We start from the raw sequence: 24,780 nt of genomic DNA on the forward strand, positions 1-24,780 counted from the left end.
AGAGAGAAGGCTATCTCTCTATGGTGACAGATGAACTCCTATTGTAAACAGCAGATGAAGAAGATTATTAGCATCTCAATACTAAATACTCAAAGAGATATACAAAACTCAACCATGTCTTCAAACATGACTGCCCTCAGGATGTATGTTGGTGAGGCATTAATTGAGAAGGTAATCACTGGTGTTTTTCTTTTATCATAATAAGAGATTAATTTCTTTATTCAGAAAATTCTTTTCAGAATCCTTGTTATTCTGATTACAGATATGCTTATAACTTTGGAAAAAAATAAGTCTTTAAAGTAAAACCAATGGTGACACTGACCTAAGGCTTTACATTGCATACATGTGCAAATGGTTTTGGTAGCATCAATCGAAATTTGATGATTCGACCTTCTATTTTTATAATTGACGTTATATTCATCTTCTGTTTTGTGTCCACTTGCTATCACACCCAGAAAGAAAATCAAAATCCAGCCACATAACTGTGGTTCAGGCAGTAGCCATATTGGTTTTAAGTGAACACACATGTTATTACCAGTGCTATTTCTATAAGTGCCTAACCTGATAATTATAGGAATGACTACAGAGCAATGATGGTCTGAGGTTCCTAGCCAGTGCCTCTTTGACTCACCCGGTCAACACTTAAAATCTCAGCACTGGCAAGGAAACCCAGGGTATGAAATCCAAGATTCTTCCCAATGCATGGGTCCTCTCCAACACATAGCTAGTAGCATCTGCTAGCAAATCTAGAGACAGTAGCTCACTTTCATAGGAACACCTTGTTCCAGTATTTAAAAACAGCTCTGAACATTTCAAAGTTGTAAATTAGGTTAGTATATAATTTAGTACATAATCTTTCCCCCTGAAATACTCATAGTTTAGTTTTGTGAAGACATACAGAATTGGACTCCTTCAACTATGACATATGAAGACATGAACCAAATAAATTCCCTTTACATCTTTTACCTTTACAGGCTACATACATGTCTTATCTCTCTTGTCTCTATCTTTTCTTTAGTAGTCAGGATCTCAGATCCTTTATCATCGTGTTACCGTTCTCTTGATGTTTACATCTCCTACTGAATTTCTCCACAGCCAAATTTGGGCATCATTTCCACAGCAAAAGAGACAAAAAGCAGATACCAAATAAAGTCTGAGGTGTCAACTTCAAGGAGATTCCAAACTGTTTTGCTGAAAGCAAGTTTTATCACTAAGTTTATAGTCTTATAGGCTTTATCTCCAAAACCAAATAGGTAAATATCAGGTTGAAAGACTAAGACCACACCAGATGTAGGTAAAAGAATACTGAGCCTGACCACCACATCCATTCACATTCATTCTTACAGAGATGGTTCTCTCTCCTTTAAGTACTATCTACCCTGACCCCATGGCTCTTCTAATTGCTCTCAGATAATAAAAATCCTTAAGTGACTCTTGGTTAACAAAAATGCTCTTCTTCCATAATTAAAATGTCCAGTCTAAGACAATAGTTAAAAGTACTTCATTTAAAGTGCATTATTCATTACCTCTGTCCTCCTAGGCAGCCCTGGTTCAAGTCCAAACTTCATGTTCATGGAGAAGAGTGATGGTGTCCTGCATTTCTGTTTACTGCTTTCTCCTCACTCTTAGCTCTTCTGCCTGGATTTCTGATCCTTCCAGGATTGACACAGGGAAGCAGAGAAGGGTCAGAAGTCCAGGGTATAAAAGAGCTTACTTGACTAGCACTGATATGATGGGCCTTTGTACATCATGAAAAATGTATAATGCCCAACTGCTCAAGGACCTCCTCCCACATCTGCTGTCATTCTGAGGACTAGACCCCTCAGGGACATAAAAGTATCTACTGAATGCCACTAGGTATGCCCAACATCTTCATCTCATAGTGCATCTTCAGTTTCTTTCTCCTGCATCTGTCTTGCCTTCCAAGAAGTTTCCTTTGGGGAAGTTTCTCCCACAATATCCAGAGGTAACACATATTTTTCCTTCTATAGAATCTGGGAGAATAGGCCATTCACAAAGCAGTCCTTCATCTTGCTCCATAATCTTAGCCATGTTCACTCATTTCTTCTTCCCCAGGAATAGTCCTATCACCATACCATGCCTGACCTGGATCATTCACTTGCTGAAGACTAGCTTAGTGGGCTTCAGGGGAGAGGCCTACACCTCATCCCTTCGCAAGACACTGCAAGCCCCTCCACAAATTCTCACCCTCCATGTGCAGCTCCTTCATTAGCCTCTCTAGCTATTTTGATAGAAAGGACAGTAGTCATTTCTGGGTGGAAAAACTGGTTCTTAGGCACCTCTTTTGCAAATTTTGTTTGGTTGGGCTAGGACCCTATATTAGAGTGTGAGTAATGAGGCCTAAAATGGAAAGGGGATAGCAAGAATCCCAATGTAATTCCCCGTGATAGTTATAAACTGGAAATAACTTGGCAATGAAGTTGCCAATGAAGCCATAAAACACTGTTTATTTTAAATATAGTTGAGGGCAGCCTGGGTGGCTCAGTGGTTTAGAGCCACCTTCAGCCCAGGGTGTGATCCTGGAGACCTGGGATCAAGTCCCGTGTCTGGCTCCCTGCATGGAGCCTGCTTCTCCCTCTGCCTGTGTCTCTGCCTCTTTCTTTCTCTCTCTCTCTCTCTCTCTCTCTCTGTGTCTCTCATGAATAAATAAATAAAATCTTTAAAAATAAATAAATAAATAAATATAGTTGAACAACTATCTAAGTGAAGACCTTAAAAACAAAAAGCTCAAAATCATGGAATTTAGTAAAAACAATGGTAATAAATACAAGTGATTTATAGAACCTGATTTTTCTCCTGAAATGATCAGTTAAGTGTCTCAACTAACCGAATTATTATAAACATAACTCCAAAGCTTGAAAGTTATAATACTGAGGGGTTGCCTTTTTAACAGGAAGAAAATGGCAATGTCTTCAAAGTGGTTAGTTAAAATCTTCCTGAAAATGCAACACAAAATGTCCTTACAAGAACTGAAGAAAACAGTAAGTCTTTAAATGTATTCCTTTGCACTATTTTTTTTGTTTTTAAATAGAAACTAAGGTTTCATAAAATCTGGTTTCCAAACCAGATTCAGACCAAGGGAGAGATATTTCATTGAAAATGAAATTGAGGATCCCAAAGTAAAATAGAACTTAAATGGCAAAGCATATTCAGTGTGGGAGGGCCTGCCAGTTCTCAGTTAATATCTTCATTAATGGTCCAGGCCAGAGAAATAAACAGCAAGTTAATTAAACCTACAGGTAATATTAAATCAGGAAAGGGGCAAAGACTGGTGAGAGATAATAAGAAGTCTTTAGAGGTTAGGAACAGAGCAATCAATAAAAAAAAAAGAATTTGAGAAGGCGCATATATTTAACAGAATAAGGCCCCTGGAAAACAGGATGGCTCAAACCATATTCAACTGATTATGCAAACAATTAAGTAAATACTAGATTCAGTACCTCCGGAAAATAATCACCAACATCATTTGGCCTTCCAACTCAGAGTCATAAAATAATAGGTAGGGGGAGAAGAATTTCATGGACAGATACCTCAATTCTAGAAAAAAATATATATTTATGTCTAAATATAACAACTCAAAACAAGGATGTTTCATTAATATAATTTGAGAACCCATGATACAAGTTAAATAGAGAAGAAATCAATACTACCACTTGAAATGTAATAATTGTTTTATTGGTCTAAAGAGCAGAAAAATGAAGAGTTTGAAGAGTATGATTTGTTTATAAGTAGGCTCTCTTGGAAATGCTTAGCAATTACTCAAAATGAAGCAAGTGAGTCACAACAAGGATAAAATAAAGCCTGAAAGAGTCCAGACCCCATGTATCCATTGAGCTTTATCTCTTTCCAACCTTACTTTTGTGATTCTTAAAACGAACTTCAGGTTTGGCCTCGCGTGGCACTTGCTCTTCCCTGACCCTATAACACTCCTCCTCCCAGGTCTTCCCCTAGCTGGTGTCAGGTCAAATGTCCTCTCCTCCGAGAGCCTTCTCTGACTGTCACACTTAAAGCTAGTCTTCCTGCTGAGTCAGTAATTCATTTTCATCTCTGCTTTTCTTTGCGGACTTATTACTACCTAAAACTCCACTATAATCAATTCATTGTTTGCTTGCTTACCCGTGTCTAATCTTTTTGTCCCCTTGAATATAAGCCCTGCGATGGCAGTCTCTTCATTTCCTTCAGTACTATGCCCTCAAAAATAGCTTCTTCCACCTATGATCACTGAATATATATATATATATATATATATATATATATATGTAATATACATATATATAAAAAACCTGGCTCATAGGTCGTAGATTGTAAAAATACCACCAAGAGTAGAAGAAAACAGATGAGGCAGAGGAAAGGGAGGTAGATAGCATCGTTATCAGTGTGTCCCACCAAGGAATCTAAATTTAGATTAAGGTTTTAAATAAGCAGATGCATTAAAATAAATTCTTCAGCGTGGTTAAATTGCCAACTCTGTAATTACACATTTGGCCATATTAGGCCTCAAATAATGAAATTTCGAGGATCACTCATCTAATAGCATCCAACCAATGTGTATATTTACTCATGAAAATTCATATGAAGTTAACTACCATGTAGTTACTTCCAGTTTCCTTTTTTTTTCCAATAGAGTGGAATTAATGTGTGCAACCTAATGAAATATGCTGCAATTAAAGAAGTACTATGCATAGTAATATCTCTGCGTGTATATGTTTCAAATAAAGTAGAGTCTGTGGTGACATTTCAGGAATGGAAAGAATGAAAAACAAAATTAAATTGCTATTAGATTTCAAATTACAGCTGGGTACCTGAATGCAAAGTCAATCTATGAAAACCTGATTGTTTAATGTCCCCCCACTCAACCTAAACATTACAAAATGGATGTAGGTTCGTTGTATATTCATTAGGAAATATAGCTTGGCCCACAAACCAAGAAATATGAAAGCAGTTTCATTTACAATAGAAAATCACCAACACAAAGGTTTTTAACCTCCTCTAGAAGAATATTTTCCCTTTTGAGGAGGAATTTTGGAGTCTTAGAAAAGAATAATAATTCCTACTGCAGCAAGGATCCCTGTGACCCTCTGATGTGACTGGAGTAGCCAACCTTAAATCAAGCAAAGCAGAGTGAATAGCTAATCCACTGCTATGAGCCTCAAAGAGATTCAGAAATTATCAACACAGATAAAGAGTCTCTTGTAACAAATACTGGAGGAAAATAATAATAACAATTCAAATTCACTTTCCTAAACCACTGATGTAAAATAATTTCTCTTCAAAAATACTATCACACCTGCCTCTCTCTTCACTACCTTTTCTTCCTTACTGTCAGAAGGAATTCCACGTTGGGGTATCATTCCAGGACAATCAGTTGTCTCATCACCCAATTTCAAACACATCTAAACACAAACCTCTGAAAGGATGAACCAGTGTTTTGCTGCTGACCTGTCAAGATTGAGGGAGGCAGAAGAGTCATCGGTAGTGTTTTGGGGGTACTAGGGCTGGCCTGGGGAGTCGGAAACCACATAGAAATATCCAGCATCATTTTCCTATTTCCCTGGAACAGTCAAAAACTTCTCTAGATTTCCCCATGGAACTCAGAGCTGGTTTCCCTCACTTTCCTGTGCCTCCCCCCATGATGCATAAAGCTTCTACCTGTAGTACCCAACTCCAGTATTCCATTTTATCAAAGGGCTACTTTCAGACATGGGCAAGTATCTAGTTTCATGAGACTCTTATGGACTTAGGAAAGTTAAGGTACATGTATAGTCAGAAAGACATGCATATGAACTTAAAGAATGCACATGAAAAAAGATTCATCCAAGAGATTTTCCTCTGGTTACTTTCAATTTTTGTTTTATTGAAAGTGGAAAAGTCATTAGAGAAAACTGTAAGTTCTACAACATAATATAAAAATCTGATGTTGTAGTACACTTGTTATATCTAAAAAACATGAACACCATACCCAATCCCCCAAATTGTATGGAGTTATAAATGTAAAATGACAGTTATGTGTCTGCAGTGTGTCTACTTATATTTGCTAAAAACAAAAATGTTTCTCCTAATGATAGTATCAATGTCATGTAGAATAATATGGTTAAGTTACTTATGTTCCTATGCTTATCTTCTTTCCAATGATGCAATTTTAAAAGTTTCACTGTCATCTCTTTTTAATATTAGGGACAAAAAGTTCATAACATATTTTCATATACAAGCCAGGAAGAGAAACTATAAAACCACCATAAAATGAACCAAAACTGACTAGCTGGCTTTCACTTTTTAAACATACCTTCAGGGAACCCTGGGTGGCGCAGCGGTTTAGCGCCTGCCTTTGGCCCGGGGCGCGATCCTGGAGTCCTGGGATCAAGTCCCACATCGGGCTCCCTGCATGGAGCCTGCTTCTCCCTCTGCCTGTGTCTCTGCCTCTCTCTCTCTCTGTGTGACTATCATAAATAAATAAAAATTTAAAAAAAAAAAAAAAAAAAAAAAATAAACATACCTTCAATGAAAATAAATATCATATAAAATTGCAGGCATCTTTCAAAGGTGACTCATCAGTATTGAAGACAACAATCAGCTTGTTATAATTAACTTCAAAACTAGGAAAGGGGAACATCCGAGACAAAACCATGTACAAATCTACAGCTTCAAAGATGAAGCTCAAGTGGGTGAAAATTGAAGTTGGGCCAACCTGCATCATTCTATTCACCTCGTTCTCTCAGTCAAGTACACAGAATGCCTGTCCATCTGCAGTGGTGTGTATTAGTTCTGTTTTATTGGACTGAGTGCATTATTTCATGAAGTGAACCCCCCAAAATAGTAAGAATAAAGAGATGTGAATTATATATGTGCTTCCCCACAATATACTATTGACTTTAAATTTAATACTATTCCTGCAAATATTACTGACCTGCATCCCAGTCCTTTGCTCTAACACTTGTTAGTCACGCATGGAACACAGAGAAAATTATTCCAGCAAGCAAGCCTCTGTTTTCTACTTTTAACTTCTGCCCCTCATTGGAGTTTTCCCATTGCCTTGCCTATAAGAATCTACTCGTGATTGCTTCCAATAATCACACCTCAATATTTGGAGCTGAAAAATAAAGGAATTCAGGTGAGAATTTTATCTGTAGGAGCCTTATAGTCACCACAGAGAAACTTAAAAAAAAAAAAAAAACAGATATAAGATGGCAGGAAATAAAGGTGATAAAATCCTTCAGCTGAGTTAGAAATAAACTATGTAAATAGCTCTGCAATACCCACAATTTCTACAAATATGAAATGCGAAAAGAAAAACAAGAATAGAGTAACCACAGCTTCAATGCAGATGGATGGATCTGGCTGCCCTGGAGTAAGGTGGGGAGTGGAGGTGGTATGAGGAATCTCATTCAACTTTTTATTCTATGATTCAGGAATAGTTCTCTTGGCCAAGTATTTATTAAAAATCCTTACCTGGTCTGCTTATAAACAATTTGAGAACTCATTCACTACAATATTCATAGCTGTGTTCAAGAAGTGACCTTCTGAGCTGACTTTATTATGAGCTATAAAAAGTGCTAGCTAATAAAACACAAGGGCATTTAGTTGATTTCCAAGACTTTACTTTCTAGGCTTCTCACCCCCTTCACAAAATCTCTCCCACTAATGATCAGAACTGTTTTGTGATCCACCCTTGACAATACAGAAACCCAGAAGCAAAGGCAGCAAAAATATATCCCACTGAATCCTAAAGACATTATTCAACCTGAATTCTAATGTGAGACTTGCAAATTGTGCCACTAAGCATCTCTATTGTGGCTTATTTGTTGTTCAATTACAGGCATGCAGTTTTTTGGTGGTTCTACCCTTGGGTTTGTATTCTACAAAAGCTCATAAAATTCTTGAAATTAGCTATACCTGTAATCTTATAATATTCCCCAGACTGTGAATAAAATTGTACTTATTCACTTAAAATTAATATCCTTTTCTTGATTCTCGGTGGAATTCTGACAAAACACTGAATTTAATGTTCACATACCTAGCTGTTTTAATCCAGCAATCATGGCTATCTATCTTCTAACTATGGCAAAGCAAGATTAGAAAATATCCTGCTGCTCACAGCCTGAACCTATGAAATGAACCTGTATGGAGGTCATTCTAACAGGAAGAGGAACTGAACAATTCACAAAGCTTTTAAAGAATTCAGAATAAGAATTCAACAGAATAAAAAGAAGGGGAGGGAGAAATCTTTCCAAGCCTAACAAGTCATTCTTTTATTCTTAAGTTTAATTACGTATATCTATGAGGTTGTCCTATTTTGGAATCAACAACTGACTCAAGCACTCAGATTACTGTGTGTTTGTGTTTACTAACTGAAGTAATGTTATGTGGGAACACAGCATTGCCATGTCTTAAGGAAAGCCAAAATAGCTAGAATTTTTTTTAAATATGAAACTTCTCACATTAAAATTCTCTTTACCTTGGTTTAAATGAAAGCTAGCCTAAATTGCATGTTAAACTGAAAAAGAAATGGTCTCCGCTACTTGCAATGAAGGTTTACAGAAGGTAGATACCTTGGATCCTGGACATAAGCATCAGTTGGTAGGATGAGCCTCTTAGAAACTTTTGCCTTTTGTCTGGTTCTCAGTCTTCCTACTTTCACAGTGAAGCTTTTATTAAACTGTGAACCAGCCTCTCGGAAGGCCTGGATCATGTGAAAAAATTACATGTTCCCAGGTCCCATTCCAGTTCTACTGAATCAAAATTGCCAGGAGTAATCCCAAAAAAGCTCCTTAGGCAAGACCTGAAGGTGGTATGGCATCCAACAAGATGCCCCTGGTTTAAGGCTCTTCAGCTCTAAGGAACTATAATACTCCAAGAAGCCCCTGCAAGAAGAAATGCCCTCGGCAACAGGAATGAGTGGGTAAGGAGTGGTAAATAAATAAAGGGTGCCTGGTGGGCATCAACCATGTTTAAACATAGGTTGGCACCTCTTTGTATGGAGAATCTCCCTCCCTTCCTTCCCTTCTCAGGACTCTCCTAACCCCCTGCTGGTACAACCCAGAAGTTCTCACTTCCTGCTACATTCCTGTTACTATAGAGACAAGCCAGAAAAAGCAGCAATGATGCAAACACCAGAGCTGGTTCCTGAGAGTGAGGAAGAAAGGAGAAAGGTCAGAACAGAGAGGCCAGTGAATGAGAGTTAAGAAGAAAACAACAAATCCTCAAAGGGCAGAGTCCACAAACACAAGTAATAAAAATGAAGCTGGGTAAATGGGGGGCAGGAGCATGTGACCCATCTAAGAGGGCTGTCAGCCAATTGCAGTTATGTGGGAATAACAGCCCAGGGCTGCCATATCTATATTTTTCTTTTCTAAAAAAAGCCAGAATTCTCAATTTTATCAGAAATTCTTAACATTTAAGTTTTTACAACTCATTAGGATATCAATATATATTTCTCCACCAACTAAACTCATCCCCACCCTGAATCATTATCCAAGGAGATACATGAACTGTGAGAAGGCAACCAGTGATGAAGGAAAGAGGCCAGAAAGAGAAAACAGGGTGTATGAGGACTGAGAAGGAACTCTTGAATAAAGGACCAGGGAATTTTAAAGATTAGCCAGGATGTTCAGTCCGCCCCTGAGAATCACAGGTTCGTTTTTAAGAAATCACTATTATTGCCCAAATCTGAAGAACATCCATGTGGCTGTCAGTAATTCTGTCTTGGTAAGGATTTGGAGCACTAGCTGTAGGGCTGCTCCCAGGAATCAGTTACTCAGGTAATTAGCAAGGTCCAGCTGGGACCCCAAAAGCACCCACTGCACATTCCTTATAAATGGAAACTCTTATATGAACGAAATAAAATGTTTCATATTTTCACTTGTGAAAATAATAATGACACCTTCACTCATGACCAAGTGTTGAGTGTGTAAGGGTTGTGAGCAGCAGACAAATGTCATCCTTTATTAACATCTCAAACACCCCTGATAAGTCCAGGAGGAAGGAATTAATGTAATCTTGATTTTAGAGATGAGGAAAATAGACTTAGAGTTTACTAAGAGACTTGCCCTGTACCTAGGAAGCGGTGGGTGAGGTCTGGGAACATCTAATCACTAATCTACATTACTAGTGCTAAGTGTGGAGTACAGTAGAAACATCCAACATACTGGAGATGGTTAGCTACTCCTCTCCCACACTTCCAAATGTTCCAGATAAATCAAAACATTGATTATATTGTATCTATTGATTCACTGGAACACAAAAGAGACTGTTTAAAAATGCTAGTTATTCCTTATGATTTTTTATGAAGAAAATGATATACCTGCTATATTTATGACTATGAGAATTCACAGGGACAAGGGTCTATACTATTAGATGGGAAATTAGGTAAGTACAAAGTACTTGAGCTCAGCATCCTACACTGAAAGATAATATGCAACAAAGAGATGTATTCACCTGGGGAGCTCATCCTATGACTGATAAATATAAGCCATACAATTAAAATGACCTGGCTGATGTGGATGAAAAGATTAAAATGAAACATAACTCTGCTTAACTGATGAGATTAGACTGCTGAGTTACTATTTTTCATGTCCTGCTATTAAAAAATTTAAGGAATACTTTTCAAAGCTTCACTGATAACATGGAAAACCCCAGTACAATGCAAACAGAGATTCAAAGAATTTTAAACCTGAAAGGGTCTGTGTAAATAACGTTGTATAATTCTCTCATCTAGTAAGTTAGGAAATTTAAATCCATAAGTTTGACAATATAAGCCTCAAATCACGTTGCCTCATTAGTGGTAGAGCTTGGATAGCTTGGGACAGATGTTATTGACCACCTCAGAGATAAAACCAACCTACAGTCATTTGTTACTTTAATAAGTGCACCCACTGAATTTGATTTCATTTTCTATGGAAAAAAAGACATGAAAGAAAAAGTTAATAAATATGACGATGTGCTAAACCCATTTGCTATATATACATAATTTGACAGGTTTAATATATTGAGCTCTTAGACATAAGAAAAATGAAACATCTGCCTACAAAAATTGGCAAAAGAAATTTAGAAAAGAAATAATAATCCGACAAATGAAAATCAAAGGGATACATCTTTTCACTCAGATTGGCAAAGAATAAAAAAATGATAAAACACATTATTGGTGAAGCACAGGTCAAATGACACAAAGCATACTGTTGAAAATTCTCCTCAGAGAATTCTCACGGTGTGTGTCAAAATATATAATGTGTATGCACACCTTCAGATTAACTAATTGTAATACTAGGGTTTCATTTTTAAGAAAATTTGAGAGTTGTTCAAAAGTGTATGAATAAGGATTTTCATTTTAATGTGTCTAGTAAGAAATGAGAAACAACTTAAATGTTGCATTAGTAAAATAAGTTCTACTGCATTTATCCTATGACATTCTTACACTAGCATGAAAAAATTATATTGGTCTCATTCATGGGCATAATGGTAAGTTCTTATATCTGAGAAGGGGGAAAAGATGCTTAAAATATAAATACACAATGCCTTTTATGTAACATTTTATATGGTATGAATAAAGAGATGTCTGGGACAATATGCACCAAATATTACTAGTGATAATTGAATATAAGATTTTGAATATGTACATTCTTCTCTATATGTTCCTGAATTATTTAAATCAAATTTAAATGACCATGCAATGTAATCAGGAAAAAAATTTATTTCTTTTTATTTTTTCTAAATTAAAAGTACTTTAAACACAGACACACACACAAAAGAGAGGCACAAGATCTATACTAGTACCATAGGTTTTCTAAGTAACTTCTACTATTTACCTTTTTTTTTTAAAACAAGCAGAATTATCTATGATCTTAACATAATTTTGCATCTAAAGTAAGTGCTAATAGAGATCTAAGCACCTCCAGGACTTTACTGAGAGGATATTTGAATTCAAATAGAGTTTCATTAGTATCTATCTGGGTAAACTAGACTCAGCCAGTGAACACTCCCTAGATCTCATTTTCTAAAGCATTAAATGAGAAATGTGAACTTGATGACCCCTGCAAGTATTTATACCTCTAATAATAATAATAATTCCCCAAACCCAAAAATCCTTAGTAATTCATATTCCTCCAAAACACTCCTCAATGCAACTCTAGATTGTAGAAGATAAAGTCATATTTCAAAGTTCCTAAGTGGAGCTATGGACATTTGAAATTCTTCCAGAAGTCCTTGAGATCCTTAAGAACTAAGGAACTAATATATAAACTCCTACTTGGGTGATCTTATTCCAATGATAAAATGGTACCAGTTCTTCTGCTTCCTGAGAGTTTTGCAAACAAACAAACAAACATCGTTGGGCTCTGCTTCAAGTAGCTCATTCACTATGTTACTGCCATTCTCCAAAAAATCTCGTTTAGAACTGATGAGAACATGGCTTGTACTTTAAGCTTGAAGATCACTTAGTGGAGGGTTTTATTGTAAGTGGAAGCTTTTCACATTTGTAGGGCAAAAAGACACATTTCAAGACACCCGTATATCTCATTTCAAATACAGCACTCAAGACCTACCTCCAAAAATCTGTAGTAAGCATTGGCAATCAAAAGCAAATGATCTAATGTTTGTGAATAGTAATGACCCTAGCTGTTTTTGGAGGGCCAGGAAGGGTGTGGAGTTGAAGAGAGAAGACTTAACATTGAAAGAGATCAGAAGTCATAAATTCATTAGCATACTTTGGCAAGAGAAATCATGGTGACAGGTATAATAAAATTGCAAGAATGAGTGATGATAAACAGTAACTGACTTTCAGCTTCAGAGTCAGAAGCACAAGAAAGCATGGCAGAGAAGAATTCATGTAGGCTGAAGGGGAAAGCTTCAATTCGACACAGTAGATTATCATCATGTGGAAATGCAGGCCTTGTGCTGTCAACAGTTGGTTGGTTGTTTTTTTCACGAGAAGCTGCAAATGTAAATTCTAAACAAATCTAATTGATTCTTAAATGCCAACATCCAATGTTTTAATACTATACAGACCAACATTGCATTGGGCAAAATAAAACAGGATGTGGATTAGATTTGGCCTGAGGGCTATTACCAGTGTATAACCACTCAAATAAAAAATACACAGCCTGGTGGGAAATTACATTCAAATCAGTGACAAAAGTAAAGTGCCTTTAAATATATATTAGTTAATATATGCACATCAACTTATTTGGTTGGGGGTTTCATGGATAAGATGACAGAGGAGAAAAAGAAGGAAAAACAGGATAGGGATTAATGAAATTTAGAGGGAAAGATGGATGTAACTAAAGGTAATGAAAGGCTTCATCTTTTACATTATTATTATTATTTTAATATAAAGATTCAACAGAGTTGACGGATTACGTGTAAGAGAGGTGGAGTCCTATGAGGTAGAAGAAACATCTAATTGAAAGCCTATCATATAGCAGGCACCATACTCGGTAGTTTACCTATGTTTTCATATCTAATTCTAATGATAATATGGAAGCAATACTATTCTTCCTTTGTAGATGTGAAAACAAGGGTTGGCAGACCTTCGCCAGTCTATAATCCCACAGCACATAGTTGGAATGGAATCCCATTAATGTCTCACTACAAAACCAAGCACTTTACCCAGTACTACATCCTGCTGGAAAGTAAATTGGATTTATAGTCTAGAGCTTCATTGTCCAATAGGGTAGTACCAGCCACATATAGCTGATGAGCACATATAATGTAGTTAATGTAAGGAATTTAGCTGTCCATTTTATTTAACTGGTCTATAATTAAATTTTTGAAAATGATACTAAATTTAGTTTTAGAAAACTTTTAAGTATGTGATAAACAACTTGTGTTTCAGAATCTAGTTTTTCTTTTTTTTTTTAATTATTTATTTATTTATGATAGTCACAGAGAGAGAGAGAGAGAGGCAGAGAGAGAAGCAGGCTCCATGCACCGGGAGCCCGACATGGGACTCGATCCCGGGTCTCCAGGATCGCGCCCTGGGCCAAAGGCAGGCGCCAAACTGCTGCGCCACCCAGGGATCCCCCCAGAATCTAATTTTTCAACCATAAGCTTTATAAACAGCAAATATAGGTCAAGTATTTCTGATGAATATTTGCCATCAGAATTGACAGATACTCTAAGTATAAAATACATACAGGATTCCAAAGACTTAGCGTGTGAAAGGAATGTAGCATATTTCTTAATTTTTGTATTGACTACATTTTGCAATGGGGATACCTCGGACATACTGGATTAAACAAATATATTATTAAAATTAACTTTATCTGGGTTTTTAACTTTTTATAATGAGGCCATTTGAATACATGTGGCTTATATTATCATTCTGTTGGATTGCACGGGCCTAGATCAATGTCTCTCAGCCTTGGCTGTATATTAGAATCAACCGTAAACTGGATAGAAATATCAATGTCCATTCTGATTACATTAGTTGAGAGTGGCATCTACACACTTATATTTTTAAACATGTCCCCAAGATTCTAATGTGCAGCCAGTATTTGAGATACCATGATAAGGTGATCAAACTTCATTGCCCAGAGAGGTGGAAGATGCTGAAAGGTTTTTAAGAGGAAGTAACAATGCTTTCAGAAATTATGGAAAGGTGAATCTAGGAGTCCTGACTTGAAAGATGTACGTATGGATGTCCCTACATGGTCTAGCCCACTCACCTGTCAGCCTCATTGTCACTGTTCTCCCCCTGGCTCACTAGTATCCAGTCACGATGATTTCTTTTGGCTCCTGGAACTAGCCATACTAGTCCTACCTTACAGTTTTTATGTTTGCTATTGCCTCTGTCTACAAAGCTCATTGCACAGATCCTTATATGGATAGTTCCAGTCTGTTAGCTATGTTTTACTGCCCAAACTTGCCTCCATAAGATCCAGTAGTCACCAGCCCTGATGCTCATTCTCACTTTATCTTAGGTCTCTCCTACTAGAATAGGAGCTGCAGAAGAGGCCTGTGTTTTTGAGTCACTCTTCTATCCCACTGCCTAGAATAGTGACCAGCAACTAGTAGGGACCTCAGTAAGTATTCAATGAATAAAAGAATGCACAGATGGTATTTAACAACAAATTCTAATAATGAATCTTTAATTTTCAGAAAGTTTGCCACATTTTTAGATGATTTTTTTCAAAATCTTAGAGCAAATGACTAAATCAAAGAGGGATCATTGGAATATTGATTAATATTCAATTCTGATAAATCTCTGTTCTTAAGGCTAATTTGTTTTCTGATTCATTTCAATAACCTATTACCTCAGTTAGAAAGTAGATATACTAAAGTTTAAATTAAATGTGTTTTCCTTCAGTGAAATGCAGGACTTTTAAAAAATTCCAATAAATAAATATATATTTGTTTGCTAATGGTGTTTCCTATTAGTAAGCTTTCTTGAATGATTTGCTTTTAGAATTGTTGACCAGAGGGTAATTCACTAAGCGTATTGTGTTTTCCATCCCTTCAGAAGAGCAGAAAAATTCATCTAAAGCTCGATTTGTGGACTTAACACTAATATGTGGCTCATTTGCTTCCTGATTAATAATTTGGAGGTTTTTGTGGTACAATTTCTATTTTGGACCTCTAGTTGCATTCTCAGTGAACCTGTTGGCTTGGGGTGCATAAAAATGAAAAGATAACAGAAGGTGGCTTTGAAAAGAGACTCAATTTTAATTCATCAACTCTCTGATGCTACTCTCATTCTTGTCAACAATGGTAAGTATAAACAGCCTTCAGGGATATAGGGAGGAAAAAAATAACATTTCTATTGGATGCATTTTACCCTTCAAAATCACCTACATTTTTTTATTCACACAGTGAGTTCACAGTACTGATATCACATCTAATTTCTCTGAATCTCAAAATATTTTCAAAGAACCCTGTGATGGTTTATATCCACAGAAATCAATAAAAGGATTACATTCATTCAGGTACATGACTTCCTCATCTGTGACAAGTATAATGTGAATAATACTCTTCACATATTAGACCAAGCCTAATTCAAAATATTACTAATCTAAGTTAATATCCTCCACTTCATTTTAACCAATGTAGAATCCCATGAATTAAAATGCAGTAAGCTGGAAATTGCTAATAAAGTTTAGTTGCAAGGCAGTGTAAGAACTCCTGTTACTACCCTTGGATTGAACCCAGTAGTGCAGAATGTGAGAATTATTATTCCTCATTTATCAAATGGCCAGAGTCATGGAGGCTAACATTATCTAAAGGGGAATGGAACACTTAAGAAGGCCAGTGTGTAGGAAGTCCCAGAAGCCATATTAGTACATAGCAATTCTGAGGAAATGTGTCCTTGTAGCTACTAATGTCTTGGAAAAGTATCTACTGATCTTAAAGTCAACAGACTGTTTTTGTCTTTACGAATTTAATGTACATTTGAATCTTTATTAAAGCTGTTTGTGCTGAAATGAACAGAATATATTAAAATTCCAAATTCTTATGTAGCCATTATGGTGAAGATCCCAAAGCCAAAGGCCTCTAGGAGAAAGTGCTATAAATGAGGGTAAAAGGAACAGAGAAGGACGATGAGAAATGGACAGGATAGAGGCACCTGATAGGACACATGCATCATGTAAAGGGAGGAGAAGCTACATATCTTGGTGGACCTTATTACCCTCAAGATCCAGTTTTACTAAATCTTCTGATTTCTCAAAAGAACTTGATAATTTTCATCTTTATGTAAAATCTTCCAAATTTTACAAGGAACTAATACCCACTTGTATAAAGACATTGTGTGAATTGAGTTGCCAGATTTAGCAAATAAAACTAGAAGACATCCAGTTTATTTTGAATTCCAGATAAAGAGTGAATCTTTTAGCATAAGAATGTCCTGAGAATTGCATGGGGCATACTTATACCAGAAATGATTGGTTGTTTACTCTGAAATTCAAATTTGCTGTGCATCCTCTATTGTATCTGGCAATCTCACGTGTGAAGCAAATTTGTAGGCTAGATTCATCACTTGGGCTGCACCAAAGTTTTAAAATAAATACTGCATTGTTGAATTGCAACGGACACTTCATTTGGGTATTCAAATGTTAGAGTTTGTTATTCAATGGTTCTGTTTCTTTGGGGTTTTGTTTAAACAAGTAGTTATCAAGTTTCCTTGAATGCAAGAACTTCCTCTTCATTTTGAAAGTAGATCCATAGAGGTAAGTTCATTAAGCATGTGCTATGTATCAGGTCTTGTTCTAAGTGTTTTATATGCATTAAGTTACTTAACCCTCACATTCCTATGAATTGTTGGTACTCTTACTATCCTCATTTTCCAGATGAAGTACAGAGACACAGAGGATAAAGTATCTTGTCCAGGGTCATGCAGCTAGTACATAGCAGAACCAGGATTCTAATCTGGGTGTTCTGGCCCTAGAGCCTAAGTATCTACTCCATAATCTTAAAAACAAACAAACAAATCCCAAACAATAAGAATAATGAAAATCAATGGACAGGAGCCTGTCAAAGACAGACAACTCTGGGCAAAATACCCATCAGTTTTATAGAAAGCTGAGACAAATTTGATTCAGGTTTACATTCACGAACAAGGATTTGCCAGATCCAGGAGAGCAATGTATGGTATAATTTGTGCTGCCCTTTTGTATGTGAACAACCCCCCCCCAAAAAAAAAAGTTCTTTCAAGATAATCTTTTTTTAAAAAAAGTAGAATAATATAAAGGTGAGACTGTAGCCTCATAGTCAGAAGAGTAAAGTATGGCGCTGGTTTTATGAGTCGTTCTGTGAATTTTATGTTCTGTGCATTCCACAAAGTAATGGGAAATTAAATTAACACAGTTCTTTATAGCATTTTAAATTTTTACCACAATTAATTTCCTGTTCCACTGTATTTTAGTTCTTCAGCATTTAAATAAATTTAACTCATATATATATATATAATACCTTCCCCCAAATCAAAGAAATAGTCACTTTTTCCTGACTTCTTCATGAAAACTCACTTACCTATCTTAATTTATGTGAAAGGTTATGGGGTATAGGCCACTTTTATACTTTAAAGTAGAAGAAAGCTTAGGTATTCTTTAAAGGGTGTGCCCTATTCCTTTAATGCCTGTTTCAAAAAAGACCTCTTCATGCAATGACTAAGATGTAACACAGATGTGAGATACTTAGAAACTTTCCTCTTCTTGGGTGCTTCCCTAAAAGATCAGCCATTAGCAAACTTTGGTAAACATACAGAAAGGTAATCATCTTGCCTCAAACTCAGATCAACAAACCCTGTATCTCCAAAAAGAAGACTCAATTACCCCATCAGGAGGCCTCTTACAACTCATCTGGTTTACACTCCTTATTTTACACATAAGAAATTGAGGTCCAAAGGAGTGAAATCACTAATATAACTGCTTCCCCTATTTTGGAAAGATTCCTTAAGATTTCCTTTGTTTTATCTAGTGGGGCATGCTTTCCCCATAGTCCTAGGACAGGGCCAAGTACAGACATGCCCAAGTACTGCACATCTGCAAACCTCTTCCCTCAGCTGTAAAGGAAAAAAAAAAAATGGCAAATTTTGTTCTAGCATTCTTAATACATTGTTAACTTCCAAAATGATTTCTAGTTGCTCGAGTCATTAGGCATATAGGATGTTGACTTTTAAAAGGTGTCCTGGTGCACGGAGCACAGTTTTTCTGAACTCAATGCTGACTACCTACTCATAGATCCATTATGTTCCAGAAGTGTTTGCAAGTAAAATTTTACATGGAATAATTGCCCTATTGAAGATGTATTACATGTGGTTACATGACAAGTGGGCCAGAAGATAAAGAACTTTAATACTAGATGACTGTTTCTCATTCAGAGCACAGAGCAGAATCTAGATAAAGTTTAGAAACAGGGAAAATCTTTTTGATGCTCTCCCATATTTTATTTTTCTTCCTCCATTACTCATCATTCACTTTTTTCCCCCTGACCTGTGCTATCCCTCCTCCAAAGCATTACAATTTGGTAAATTACCTACTTGCCCTTGGCCCTGAATATAATTTTTCCTCTTTTCTTTAAGAATAAAAGAAAGCTTGTTAAATTAGTTTAATCTAATTTTGAGGGCTTGAGAGTTCCAAAATCATCATGGAAGTAGTCTAAATTTGTAGAACCTGTGCTATTTGTTCCTTCTGTAAAAAAACCTAAATTGGTCAGCAGGGTCATTCACAATCTCTCCAAAACTAACCTCACCAGCCCATTTTGCTACCCACTCAATGATCTAACCCAAGCAAATGGTTTGCCAGTCATGTTCTTTTTTGAGCTTGCCTATGCCAATTTTTCTGCAAGGCCTTTCTCCATCAGAAAAACAACCATCAGGGGCAGCCCCAGTAGCACAGCGGTTTAGGGCCGCCTGCAGCCCAGGGTGTGATCCTGGAGACCCTGGATCGAGTCCTGCGTCAGGCTCTCTGCATGGAGCCTGCTTCTCCCTCTGCCTGTGTCTCTGCCTCTCTCTCTCTCTCTGTGTGTGTGTGTGTCTCTATGAATAAATAAATAAAATGTTTACAAAAAAAAAAGAAAAACAACCATCAAGAACTACTGAACCACTGCTAGTCTTTTGGAGATTCATTCCAATCCCCCCTAAGTGGAAGGAAATGAATACTGAGTGAATCAATGGATGGGTGGATGGATGGATGAATACACAAAAGAGAATACTCCTTCATCAAAACCTGTGATTTGTGGAATTTAGGCAAGGTCAATCAAAGTAAAGAGAATAGGCAATGTAGAAAGAAAACAGTAAGGCAGAGTGTGCAGTTAATGTGCTCAATAGACCTCAGAAGGAATCTACTTTGGGCAAGATTTTTCATTTCCATTTAACCACATTAGATTACAAAACATTTTCACATGTACCATTTCATTTGATTTTAACAAGCCTCTGAGGCAGCCAGGAAAGATATTATTCATCTCATTCTTACAAAAGTGAGAATTGAAGCTGCAAGAATGAATTAGCTTTTTTTTTTTTTTTTTCAAGATCAACTAAGTTGTGTATAGTCTCCCAGACCTCTATCCCATGGTTGCCCTCTTTAAAAGTTCACATCATTCTTAAGTTTGCTTTCACCTTTGTTTGCCTGTGACATTCTACATATTTTCTCCAAAGTATTTCCATAGCAATGAGGGTGAATGGAGACAGAGACCCCATTGAGGCAGAAATCTCATGTTCTCACATGTTATTTGCGATTTTATACACACGGAGCCATGAATGAGCAATTACTAGCATGCATTCCTACAATTAAAGTCTTTGTTTTACATGAATTATTGTTCTTCATAGAAGCAAAGGGAATACCTTTGATTACAATGAACTTTCATTTACTTCTTCAATGACTCAAAGATGATGTCTCATTTGTGTTATATGTTATATATATATACAAACATATATATATATTTAGATTTTATATTAAACATACATTTTTAAGTGGAATTAAAAAAATAGGCAAGATGGCTTTTCAGGTATCAAGTTCTCTGATAATTAGCTTTATTGTTGTTTGAAGTGCACCTGAAGTGCTAGTCTGAGCACCTGCCTCTTTATTTTGCATGTAACACTGACCCAACTAAAAGGAAATACTAAAACCAATTTATCTTACTCTTGGAGTAACAAGAATTGTGATATATTATTTCAGTGGAAATTGACTGAACAAGTCTTCTTATATGCAGTGTAGCTCATTTAATGTTAATGAAGGTGATTGAGTGGCTTTTATACTTTTAATCTACTTTCACAGTTTTTAATTAAGAATATATTATGAAGAAAGTTAAGAAAAGACTAAGTGTTACTTTCCATGAGCAATTTTGTTTTTTTGTAAGAGATAAACACCTGATAATCATATGCTGATTAACTCTGAAGGGTCTCTCCCACATTTTTGCCTTTGCTAGGCCTTTTATCCTACCTTCATTGACGTTGACTTGTTGTCATCTCTGACACTTTAGCATGCCAGTTAAGACCATTACTTTCACACAAGTGTCCACATGATCCAGGGAAAAAAGAGTTCTAGAATGCAGTAGCAACCCAAAATAAGACATATTTCTTGTATGTATTCATATTACAGAAAATACACTTTAAAATTTTATACGAGGAAATGTAGGATGTAAAGTTTTAACAATCATGGATTTTAATATATATCTTAAATCTATGATAAATCAAATACAGAAATGCAGCTAATATAAAAGTTTCTGATTGCAAATGTATATTAAAATTTCTACTAGTGGATAAAATCAGAAGCCTACAATTTTAGAGTAGGGCAGGACATTAGAGATCACCTAGTTCAGGGGCTAGCAAAACAGAAACCACAGGCCACTACCTGTTATTGTAAGGAAAGTTTTACTGAAACAGGCCCATTCATTTATATGTCGTCCAGGGCTTCTTTCATGCTGTATTGGCAGAGTTGAGTAGTTAACTGTGATAAAGACCTCATGCTCCACAAAGCCTAAAATATTTCAGTTTACTCTTTTTGTGTTATAGGGAAGCTGAGGCCAAGAAAGAATGACTTGCCTAAGGTTGCACAGATTACTTCTGAAGTTTTATTAGAAATATATTCTCAAAAAATAATAAGCCTTGATATTCATCACAAAAGAAAGTATAGAAGCCTGGGCTTCTGAAATGAAACAGACCTGTATATAAATTTAGGAACCACCAGTAAGTAGTTATAAGGCCTTAGAGATTACCTAGTCCCTCTGTAGTAAACAGACATCTTTACCCAGAATCCATTTATGCTTTCCTTCTTCTTCATGGAATACCACCTGTGTTCACTTATCATCTCCCCATTGTAATCAAAGAAGTGAGCAGGGAAAGCTGACCCCACCTCCACCTTCAGGCCTGAGCTCTGATTTGCATAAAATTATCATAGTAATCCCTTCCCTCTTACCAGTGATTGGTTCACAAATGGACAGGAAATTGGGAATGGCTAATGTGGTTTGAATGAAGGCTTGGTATAGAGGTTTCATGGAGAACTCTTTCTTTCTCCAAAGACTAATAAGAAGCCCCCTTCTCTTTCTACCACTGGACATAAGTAAGAAAGTATTTTGTTCCAGTCAATCTTGGCAGCTCTTTTCTAACCATTAAGAAAAATAGTCTAAGGATAATGCTGAGGCAGAGATTAGGACAGATTGAGTAGAATAACAAAAAGAGTAAACAAGAACTCTAACCACAGCCTGCCTGAGTCTGTTATATCTCCCAATTCCCAGTTACGTAAGACAAAATTTCCTTAATGCTTTCACCAGTTTCAATCACACTATTCCTTATAGCCAAAAACATCACTCCTCTAAATTTTAGAATAAGAATATAACTATCTCACAGCGCTGTTCTGAGGATTACACAAAATAACGTATCAAGTATCTGGCACACAGTAAGTATTCAATGAATGTTCATTACTTTTGTTGATATCCATGAATATTAATTTCCACTGGACAAAATACCAGAAAATGAACATATTTACTAATATTTTATAAAATATGATGGGCTATGCATTCAATATTTATAGTATAAATTATATAACTTCTCTGTTGCAATATAAATAATTATATTGTAGTGTTTCCAGATAAATAATTCAGAATTCCACTGGGGTTCTTTAGTTCTATGGCCAAAGGAGCATAAGAGTACTGGATTGGAAATTGGTCTGTTTCTCTTGTCAAAATTAACCTACTTGAATTTTTTTTTTCATCTCATGAAAAATCCCACAAGTATAATATTCAGGATGAAGAATTTTTGTTTGTAACAAGACCAGAAGGGAAAAATATCTACCACTCAATCAAAGCTCTGAAGGAAATACTTATATACATCTGCTACCTCACAGGGTCAAAATGAGGGATCAGGGAGCTAGGGAAGAAGCTAGGGACTTCAGTTTGGAGCATGAGTAGTTATCTGAATCCAGGCATCATTGTTAAGCAGCTGACACATATTTTGAATAAATATCCATGACAGATTATCTCCTGGAATCCTGATATCACTAAATGCCATTTTCTCATTATGTAGCAGTGGGATAGGCTTTGGAGTCAATGAAAGTATCTTGTTCTCATAGTGGTAGTCTATTGTGACCTCATTCAGATAAGTGATGATATTAGTAAGATTTGAAACATTTTCCTTTTCCTGCTTCCTGGAACAGTCACAATAACTAGGAGAGAATTTATAGCCATAGAAAGTGAATTCACCCTATCAAGGCCTAAGTTTTATCAGACAAGAACTGGCTTGGTTTATCAATCTTTCATTCAACCTAAAAGTTAGAGAGAAGAAAAACTCTTCTTGCCAATATACACTCAATTTATATGATTTTTATTTTAACTACATTCAGAACATTTCTTTTTAATTTTTTGGTCCTGTCTCCTTTCTAATACACTCAAAAATAGAAATTAAACAGAATATTTTGAGATATGGCATTAGTCAATGTGATTAACAGAGTTGTACTAATGATTCTTCAAGGAAAGAAAGTAGACAGGAATCTTCCATCTCTGTTCTCCTCACTTTGTAGGCCTCTGAGGATTATTCAAGGCAGAAGAGGGAAAAGTAAATTGGTATGAGAAACAGAAAAAGAAATACCTTTAGTATATTTGGAGTAAGTACCATGATGACTCAACATCACAGACTAGTAAATCAACAACAGTCTATTCAAATTGAAGGGGGGGGGGATCCTCCATCTTGTCCTTACAGCATAATGACTTGATTTATCCACTTGGAACAACAATATCCTCACCATGAAAACAGAGTCATTGTGAAATGGAAAGATGTCAAACAGACAAATAAACAAACAACAATTTATAAATATTTTACAGAAGTCATGTATTATTATGTAATAACAATAGTCTAAGTAATGGATAAGAATTTTTTCAAGTTTATTTTATAAATAATTAAACCAACCAGTAATCCAGGGAAGTATATGAATAGATAGTAAAATGTACCACAGAATATATTCCTAAACTCTGATAATGAAGTTCCATATGCTCCTTGGACAAATGCCTACGTTTAAAAAGTGATTTCCAGATTGGAACCTCAGCCAAACACCTGCATGCTAAAATATCATTGTGCAAATAATTTTTACCATCCCTACTTACATCTAAAAATGATCATAAATGTTCCCTTCTGCAAAGAAAGAACTAGAAAGAATTACTACATTCCCCATAGTTTCATCACATTTTAGAATAGAATGGCATTTTGAAGAAAAAATAATTTTTATTTCAGCCGCAGAAATAACCAAAAGTATTAAGATTTTTAAAAATATTACAGGACACCAGTAAGATAAATGAGGCCATTCATTCTTAAATTCACTAATGATATTTGAGAGCCTAGTATGCGCTAGAAAAACATTTAAACCACTACACGCCTTATATAGTAAACTGTATCCAAGAAAGCCTTGCATTAAAGCTAGAGAAGAGGTTTGTATTAGGATAGTTTATATAAATTTTTAAACCCTTTCAGAAGACAGCTAAGTCACAAAGCAAAGCTACAACCATTTTTATGTACCCTTTTAAAAAGGGATTAATTTCGGTAGACCCAGCAGAAACCACCTGCATTTACAAATGCATTTATTTAGGGGAAAAGGTGAAATGTCACATGTGGGATTGATAATGTTTGGTTTCACCCTGGTCTTTGAGGATAACTCTTAGAATCCAAGCAGCATTGTATCTGGAAAGAAGAGTGGGTATAAGAATACTCAGCGTAATGAAATGGGCCAGGTTTAATTCCCTTTATCGCTTGGTCAGGGTGAGTGAATTAACCAGCCACATCTGTTCACTGTGGAGTAGTCAGTCTGGGTTCTTTCTCTTCATGCAACACGATTCTGTAGGATTATTGCACCC

At 36.1% G+C, this 24,780-nt stretch overlaps 1 protein-coding gene across 5 annotated transcripts in view; it reads right to left on the reverse strand.

The window, feature by feature from the left end:
• LOC119863952 (teneurin-2-like) overlaps positions 1–24,780 on the reverse strand; it is a 664,488-nt gene that overhangs the window by 313,401 nt on the left and 326,307 nt on the right. The gene's annotated exons all lie outside the window — the stretch shown is intronic.

The sequence above is a fragment of the Canis lupus genome, chromosome 4 (assembly GCF_011100685.1).
Source record: "Canis lupus familiaris isolate Mischka breed German Shepherd chromosome 4, alternate assembly UU_Cfam_GSD_1.0, whole genome shotgun sequence".
Taxonomy (NCBI): Eukaryota; Metazoa; Chordata; class Mammalia; order Carnivora; family Canidae; genus Canis; species Canis lupus.